Here is an 8,305-nt window from a genome sequence, read left to right on the forward strand (position 1 = left end):
GTGTGTGTGTGTGTGTGTGTGTGTGTGTGTGTTAGCTGGCACAAAGAATAAAACTCTGAACCTCGAGTCAGAAAGACAGAATTCAGATCTGGTCTCAGACACATCCTAGCTATGTGAGCCTGAACAAGTCACTTAACCTTTGCCTCAGTTTTCACATCTCTAAAATGGAGATAATAAGAGAACCTACCTCCTAAGGTTGTTTAAGGGTAAAAATGAGCTCACTTTACAAACCTTAAATTGCTATATAAATTCTAGCTTTCCTTGGTAATGGTGGTGGTGTTTCTTTCCTCTGAATTCCTATTGTACTTGGTAGCATGTACTTGGTGTGCATTCTATACACACATGCACACACATATCAGGAGACTGGACAGTGACAGTCCAGACCTTATGGAATGTGAAATATGCCTTAATATGAAAGGTTTGTGTTCCTGGCTCTAGGATGGTATGTAATGCTGCTCCCTGATGCAGAGCATGTGCAGGTATTTTATGACTATTTCCTGTTGGCTTACTTTGCGGCAACAACAACGTTTTTTTTTTTTTTTACATCATGAGCTTCAAAAATTTGGAAAGGTCAGGAGGGAGCCAGCAACTGGAGTCCATAGTGAAATCACTGAGAGTCACAGAAGCTGAACTTGGTGAAAATCCAGCCCTGAAGATCACCCTCCTTGACTTAGACTAATAGTGAATCAACCTGGCAGTTACAAGTCTTGCCAGAAAGGAAGTGATTTATCCATTATCTATGCCATACTCAAAAGTGAACTTGGGTGGGGCAGGAATGTTCATAGTAATCTTTTTAAATTTTATTTCACTCTCTAGAGAACCAAAAATGAGTTTTTATTATGTTTTAGGATATAAAGGATGTATTTGCTATTTCTGCCTTTTTTTTACCTTTTTTGTCATATCGTGCCTTACTCTAATTTTCACAAAAGTTCCATGTCACGTTGAAAAATACATATAGTCTTTTGCAGTCCCATTTGGAAGGTGCTATAAGTCTTTTAGCTCTAGTTTCTCTAGCAATTTGTTCAGTTTTATATTTTCCCTTTTGTTTATCTTTCTTGTTAGACTTATCCACAATTGAGAGAAAAATATTGAAATCTCCTGTCCCTATTATGTTACTGTCTGTGTCTTCTTGGAGCTTAGTTAATTTTTCTTTTATTAATTTGGATGCCGAGGCATTTGGAACATATAAATTTAATGCAGATATCAGTTTATTGTCTATGGTTCCTTTCAGCATGATGTAGTTTTCTTGTTTAATCCCTGGTTGGGTTTTTTTTTTTTAATGTTTTTACTTTGTCAGATAACAGGCTTGGAACTTATTTTTTTAAAATCACTTTATACATACCATTTTTCCTGATTCCCTTATTTTTATTTTGTGTAGATCTTTGTTTTGTACATGTCTTTCTTGTAAGCAATAACTCTTTGGGCTTCATATTCTTATCAAATATATCCATCTTTTCCCTTTCATTGGATTGTTTAAACCATTCATATTTAAAGTTATGAGAGTTAACTTCTAATTTTCCTTCATCTGTGCCTAATATTTCCCCAAATTTATTATTTTTTCTCTTCTTTTTCTGTGAATACTGAATAATATCTCTTTAGTTTAGTTAGCTTACATTTTTAAGGGGCATCTATTCCCAGCATTCTCCTTCCATATGTTTTTAATATGCTATTTTATTTTATTTTAGGTTCCAAATTCTCTCCTTCACCCCTTCTTTACCCATTGGAAAGGTCAACAAAAACAAAACCCATTAGAAATATGTATAGTCACACAAAACAAATTTCTGCATTAGTCATGTCTCTCCCTTCTCCTAAAAGGAAAAGAAACAAGGAGAAAAAAAATATATACTTCAGTTGGCTCTCTGAGTTCACCCATTTTATATTTTGGGTTGGAAAATGTGTTTCTTCAAAAGTCTTTTGAAATTACAGTTGATCTTTCATTGTGTTGATGAAATTCAAAGTTGATAATTTCATAATATTACTGTTACTGTATAAATTGTTCTCCTGGTTCTAATCACTTCACTTTCCATCAGTTCACACAAGTGTTTCCAAGTTTTTCTGAGACTGTCCTTTCCATAATTTCCTAAAGCACAAAAGTAATCCATCACATTCATATATAACTTGTAAAGCCATTCCTCAATTGATAGGCATCCTCTTAAATTCCAATCCTTTGCCACCACAAAACAAAGATACATTACTCTTTTTTTTATCTCTTTTGGGCATAGACTTAAAAACAGCATTTCTGAGTCAAAAGATATACAGAGTTTATTCACTTTTGGGGTTTAATTCCAAATCAGTTTCCAGAATGGTTGGATATGTTTACAATTCCATAAACAATGCATTAGTGGGGACTGAGCCAAAATGGCAGAGTAAAAACAGGAACTCTGTGGGTTCCTCCAATACCTTTAAAAATGAATCTGAACAAATTTTAGAGCTACAGAACCCACAAAGTGACGGAGAGAAACAAATCTCCCACTGAAGGCAGCCTGGCAGGCTGACAGGAAGGGTCTATCATACCAAACTGGGAGCTGAGCACAGTCCAGCATGAACCTCCCACAACCAGATCCAGGGTGGCCCCAACACATGGCACAGACCGACTGGAGAAGACTTCAGGAGAGTGAATCACCAGCAGCTGTGGTGGATTCCAAACTTCTCAACCCATAAACACTAACTAGAAAGTAAAAGGTCAGTGGAGAAATCTGTTGGAACTGGGTGACAGAAGAGCATGGTCTGGCCCTGGACCCAGGGAGAGAAGTGGGGGATGTAGGGTGGCTGCAGCTGCTGCCTCATGACTGCTTCTGGAGCTCCTGGTCTGCATATTGTAGGGGTACTAAGCCACCATTCAGAGGGTAATTACTTTTGCTTTGACCTGTTTTCATCTAGATCTTGGTCTTGGGTGTGGTCATGTGGTGTGTGGCCAGTATGCCAGAGTTTGGGGTGTCTGTAGAGAGAGCACCCTCCTCATAGCTCTGACATCTGTGAAAACCCCAGAAATTTGAGACAGCTCTCTGCAATCTGGAAGCAGAGTTTTGCCGTGGCAAAGAGCTCAAAAGTCAAGTAATTGGCTGGCAAGATAAGCAAGCAGAGGAAGTGCAATCAGACCATAGAATCCTTTATTGGGGACCAAAAGGATCAAAACATGGAACCAGAAGAAGTCAACAAAGTCAAAACTCCTGCATCAAAAGCTTCCAATAAAAATATGATCTGGTTACTGGCCATGGAGGAGCTCAAGAAGGATTTTGAGAACCAAGTAAGAGAAGTGGAGGAAAAATTTAAAGGAGAAATGAGAATGATGCAAGAAAGTCATGAAAAGCAAGTCAAAAGCCTGTTAAAGGAGACCCAAAACGTGCTAAAGAAAAAAAAACACCTTAAAAATAGACTAACTCAAATGGCAAAAGAGGACTAAAAAACCAATGAGGAGAAGAATGCCTTAAAAAGTCAAATTGCCTAAATGGAAAAGGAATTTCAAAAACTCACTAAAGAGAATAATTGCTTAAAAACTAGAGTAGAACAATGAGAAATCAAGATACTATAAAACATATCCAAACAAATGAAAATATAGAAGGCAATGTGAAATATCTCAATGGAAAAACCACTGACATGGAAAAGAGATACAGGAGAGATATTTTTAAATTATTGGACTACCATAAAGCCATGATCAAAAAAAGAGCCTAGCAATCATCCTTCAAGGAATTCTCAAGCAAAATTGCCCTGATATTCTAGAACCAGAGGGCAAAATAGAAATGGAAAGAATTCACTGATCACCTCTTGAAAAAGATTCCCAAAAGAAAACTCCTAAGAATATTATAGCTAATTTCCAGAATTACCAGGTCAAAAAGAAAATATTACAAACTGTCAGGAAGAAACAATTTGAGTATTGTGGAAATACAATCAGGATAACACAAAACACAAAACAGATAAACACAAAACACAAAAGCAGCTTCAACGTTATGGGATCAAAGGGCTTGGAATATGATATCCTGGAGTTCAAAGGAACTAGGATTAAAACCAAGAATTACCTACCCAAAAAAACTGAGTATAATGCTTCAGGGGTAAATATGGTCATTCAATAAAATAGAGGACTTTCAAGTATTCTTGTTGAAAAACCCAGAGCTGTGGCAGCCAGGTGGCACAGTGATTAAGAGTGCTGGCCCTAGCGTCAGTAGACCTGGGATCAGTTCTGGCTTCAGATATTCAGCACCCACACAAAAATAACTGGCTGTGTAAACTTGAGCAAGTTACTTAACCCTGATTGCTTTAAAAAAAACAGAGCTGAATAGAAAATTTGACTTTCAAATACAAGAGTCAAGAGAAGCATGAGAAAGTAAACAGGGAAAATAAATCATAAGGAACTTTAATTAAAGTTGAACTATTTACATTCCTAAATTACAATTGTAACTCATGAGACTTTTCTCAGTATAAGGATAGTTGAAGGAATATATATGTGTATGTATATATATATACATGTATATATATGTATACATACATACATGTATGTTTAGGAGGATGTATGTGTGTATAAATATATGAGTGTGTGTATATGTGCATACATATAGACAGAGGACATAGGATCAGTTGAATAGAAAGGGATGATATCTAAAAAATAAAATTAAGAAGTGAGAGAGGAATATGATGAGAGGAGAAAAGGAGAGATAGAATAGGGCAAATTATCTCATGTAAAGGAGGCAAGAAAAAACTGTTACAAAGGAGGGGGAAAGCAGGAAGGTGAAAAGGAATGGGTCAACCTTACTCTCATTGAATTTCACTTAAGGAGGGAATAGCATACACACTCATTTGGGTATCTTACCATACAGGAAAGTAGGGGGGAGGGGATAAGAGGGGGGATGAGAGAAAGGAGGGCAGATTAAGGGAGAGTTAGTAAGAAGCACACACTTTTGAAAAGGACAGGGTCACAGAAGAAAATGGGGGAGGTATAAGATGGAGGGAAATATAATTAGTCTTGCACAATATAACTATTATGGAAATGTTTTGCATACCTACACATGTACAACCTATATTTAATTCCTTATCTTCCCAGTGGAGGTGGGCGAAGAGGGCAGAAAGAAAAGAATCTGGAAATCAAAGTTTTAAAAACAAATTTTTAAAAAAAATTACTGGGGTGGAGTAAAGATAGTGGAATAGAAATAGGACTTCCACATGGCTCCCACTTCCACCTCCTCCAATTCATGTAAAAATGACTCTAAACAACTTAGGAGCTACAGATCCCACAAAATAACAGAGAGGAGCTAACTTCCCCTGAAGACAGTCTAGCAGTCTGGCAGGAAGAGGCCAGCACAGTGCTCTGGGAGCCAAGCCCAGCCTGGCATGAGCTGGAGGTTTCAGTGTCATGGTGGCCACAACAAGCTACCAGCTGAAGGGACTTCATATCAACAGCAGCTATAGTGATTTACAGAATTATCAACCCATAGATGCTAAGGACAAAGTGAGAGGTCAGTGCAATGTGGACTTTGGGAACTGGGAGTCCAGAAGTGTGGTCTGGCCTTTTTCCCCCTGGAAGGAGAAGTGGCTGAGGCGTGGTGGCTGTGCAGCTGCCATGTGGCTACTTCAGAGCTCCAGGCTTGCAGATTGTAGGGGGACCAAGTAAGCATTCTGAGGGGTTATCACTCTTGCTTTAACCTGCTTAGATCTGGATCACTGTCTAGGGTGGAGATCCTGGGGTGCCTGACCAGTTTGCCAGAGCATGTGGAGGCATCAGAGAGGGCAGCCAAATAATAGCTATGGCAGCTGAGAAAACCCCAGTGATTTGGCACAAAACTTCCCTCTCTGGTAGCAGAGTTCTACTGTGGCAAAAAGCTCAAAAGTCAAGTAATTGATTGGCAACATGAGCAAGCAAAGCAAGCACTGTGGTCTGATTTTGAATTCCTTTTTTGGGGACAGCAATGATCAAAGATGGAACAGGAGGAAGACAACAAAGTCAGAACTCCTGCACCAAAATTTTCCAAGAAAAATATGAGCTTCTTAAAGGCAATAGAGGAGCTTAAGAAGGATTTTGAAAACCAAATAAGAGAAGTGGAGGAAAAATTGGGAAGAGAAATGGGAATGATGCAAGAAAATTATGAAATGAGAGTCAACAACCTGACTGAAGAAAATAACACCTTGAAGAACAGACTAACTCAAATGGCAAAAGAGGCTCAAAAAGGCAATGAGGAGAAGAATGCCTTAAAAAGCTGAATTTACCATATGGAAAAAGAATCTCAAAAGCTCACTGAAGAGAGTCATTCCTTCAGAATTAGAATGAAGCAAATGGAAGCATTGGACTTTATGAGCAATCAAGATACTATTAAGCAGATCCAAAAAAATGAAAAAATAAAGGCAATATGAAATATCTCATTGGAAAAACCACTGACCTTATTGGTCTACCTGAAAGCCATGATCAAAAAAAGAACCTAGCAATCATCCTTCAAGAAATTCTCAAGGAAAATTACCCTGATGTTTTAGAACCAGAGGGCAAAAGAGAGGTTGAAAGAATCCACTGATCACCTCCTGAAAAAAGATCTCCCCACAAAAACTCCTAGGAATGTTATTGCCAGGTTCTGGAATTCCCAGTTCAAGGAGAAAATATTATAAGCAGCCAGGAATAAACAATGTGAATATTGTGGAAACACAATCAGGATAACACAGGATCTGGCAGCTTCTAAACTGGGGGATCGAAGGGTTTGGAATATGATATTCCGGAGGTCAAAGGAGCTGGGATTAAAACCAAGAATCACCTACCCAGCAAAACTGAGTTATGTTTCAGGGGCAAATATGGTCATTCTATGGAATAGAGGACTTTCAAGCATTCTTGATGAAAAAACCAGAGTTGAAGAGAAAATTTGACATTCAGATACAAGAAGCAAGAGAATCATGTGAAGGTAAACAGGGAAAAGAAATCATAAGGAATTTATCAAAGTTGATCTATTTACATTCCTACATGGAAAAATGATAATTGTAACTTATGAAACTTCTCTCAATATGAGAATAGTTGAAGGGAATAGAAATGTGTGTATGCATATATATATGTATACATGTATACATACGTATGTATGTCTATATAGGAGGGTATATGTGCTTATGAATACATATGTGAGTGTGTGTATATATGTATACAGGTATACATAGACAGAGGGCACAGGACCAATTGAATAGGAAGGGATGATACTTAAAAGGTGCAATTAAGAGGTGAGAGATGAATATAATGAGAGGAGATGGGGAGAGAGAATGGGGTAAACTATCTCATATAGAAGAGGCAAGGGAAAATGGTTACAAAGGAGGGGAAGAACAGGAAGGCAAAAGGAAATGGGTCAACCTTATTATCATTGAATTTGGCTTAGGGAGGGAATTACATACACACTAAATAGGTTATCTCACCCTACGGGACTCTAGGGGGGAAGGAGATGAGAGAGGGGATGATTGAAGGGAGGGCAGGCTGTGGGTGAGGAAAGTTGGAAGTACACTTTTGAAAAGGGACAGTATCAAAGTAGAGAATAGAACAAGTGGGGGGTGGGATAGGATGGAGGGAAATATAGTCAGTCTTTCACAATATATCCATTATGGAAATACTTTGTTTAGCTACACATGTACAACCTATATTGAATTGCTTATCTTCCCAGTAAGGGTGGGTGACAAGGGAGGAAGGGAAAGAATCTGGAATTCAAAGTTTTAATATGAAATGTTTAAAAAAATGTCTGTATACATATATATATACATACTATTATTACTATTATTTTACATGTAACTTGGAAGTAAGATATACAGGCATTGGGGCATAGGGATCCACCATGCCCTACTGGAAAAAGTTGGAGGGGGTATGGGGGAAGATATGGGAGAGAGCTTACTGGGGGAGGGGATATTCAGTGGGATTGCTGTTTTGGGGTGGTTGGTAGGGGGGAAATGGGGAGAAAATTTGTAACTCAAAATCTTGTGGAAATGAATGATGTAAAGTAAATAAAAAATAGATAAAAATAAAAATTAAAAAATTAAAAATGATCAGAAATTTTAAAAAAGAAAGGAAAGAAACAAACTGGAAAAAAAATTTCTTTTTTTTTATACATGCAACTGGGAAATAAGATATTCAGGCACTGGGGTATAGAAATCCATTTTGAGCCACTAGGAAGTTAGAGGGGAGATGGGGGAGGATATAAGAGAAAGCAGATTGGGGGTAGGGGTATTCAGTAGGCTTGCTGTCATGGGGTGGGGGTTAGGAGAAAGACAGGGAGAAAATTTGTAACTCAAAATCTTGCAGAAATGAATGTTGAAAACTAAAAATAAATTAAAAAACCAATGCATTAGTGTACCTGTTTTCCCA

Source organism: Petaurus breviceps, unplaced genomic scaffold (assembly GCF_028583685.1).
Source record: "Petaurus breviceps papuanus isolate PSGF00001 unplaced genomic scaffold, PetGlider_PUasm1.0 38, whole genome shotgun sequence".
In the NCBI taxonomy this organism is placed as follows: Eukaryota; Metazoa; Chordata; class Mammalia; order Diprotodontia; family Petauridae; genus Petaurus; species Petaurus breviceps.